Genomic DNA, 907 nt, shown 5'->3' with positions numbered 1-907 from the left:
AGTGCAAGAGGAAGGAAATCTTGCTCCAATTGTGTTGGGCCCTGGTGAGACCACACCTGTAGTACTGCGCACAGTTTTGGTCTGCTTTTCTGAGGAAGGATACACTTGCCTTGGAGGTGGTACAACGGAGGTTCACCAGATTGATTCCTGGGATGAGAGGACTGTCCTATGGTGAGAGATTGTGTAGAATATGCCGATACTTGCTGGAGTTTGAATGAATGAGAGGTGATCTCATTGAAACAGACAATATTCTGAAGGGGATTGACAGGGTAAATGTTGAGAAGCCTGGCTAGCTCAGTCGGTAGAGCATGAGACTCTTAATCTCATGGTCGTGGGTTCGAGCCCCACGTTGGGCGTTTACTTTTCATTAAACTTTTATGTTGCTTTCGCGGGCAAATATCATTTATGAACCCATGATCTTCTTTTGCACAATGATAAAAATGCGAACTGAGGGAGAGTTGATAATTTAATCAAATATTGAAAGCAGTGCCTCAGACCACTCGGCCGTCCTTACTGTTAGATGCTCCAGTTACAAGTTATTACTCTGGAAAGTTTCAGACTGGGCGCTTGTTCAAGGCTGCTGGAAGGCCCAGTGACCGGGATATCCTCTCCCCCGGGGTTTTCCTGAGACTGTGCTCGGTGCACGGGGAGCTTTGGCCCGGGTCTGAGGTAGCTTGTATCCCAGGGATGGACAATAACCCTCTGAGCTCTGGAACTGGGGAAAAGCGAATAATGAATGAGTTGTTTGCGGGTTTCAAATGCAGCTTAGATCTGCTGGTGTAAACCGATCGTGTTGTTTCACAGAATGAAAGAAATGCTGACAGGGACAGTCAAAACTTCATTAAGTGAACTTTAATAATTCATGAAACTTTAAGCCTTGATGAAGTTTTATCCCCGATCAGATTTT

General features: G+C 45.5%; 1 non-coding gene across 1 annotated transcript; it reads left to right on the top strand.

Moving 5' to 3' along the window:
- The first annotated feature begins 283 nt into the window (after nt 1-283).
- trnak-cuu (transfer RNA lysine (anticodon CUU)) lies at nt 284-356 on the top strand. Its single transcript has one exon. It is a non-coding gene; the product is annotated as a tRNA-Lys (tRNA).
- Nucleotides 357-907: the final 551 nt, after the last annotated feature.

The sequence above is a fragment of the Pristiophorus japonicus genome, unplaced genomic scaffold (assembly GCF_044704955.1).
Source record: "Pristiophorus japonicus isolate sPriJap1 unplaced genomic scaffold, sPriJap1.hap1 HAP1_SCAFFOLD_585, whole genome shotgun sequence".
NCBI classification, from domain to species: domain Eukaryota; kingdom Metazoa; phylum Chordata; class Chondrichthyes; family Pristiophoridae; genus Pristiophorus; species Pristiophorus japonicus.
Note: the sequence above shows the minus strand (reverse complement) of the source record. Positions and strands in the feature narration are given on the sequence as shown.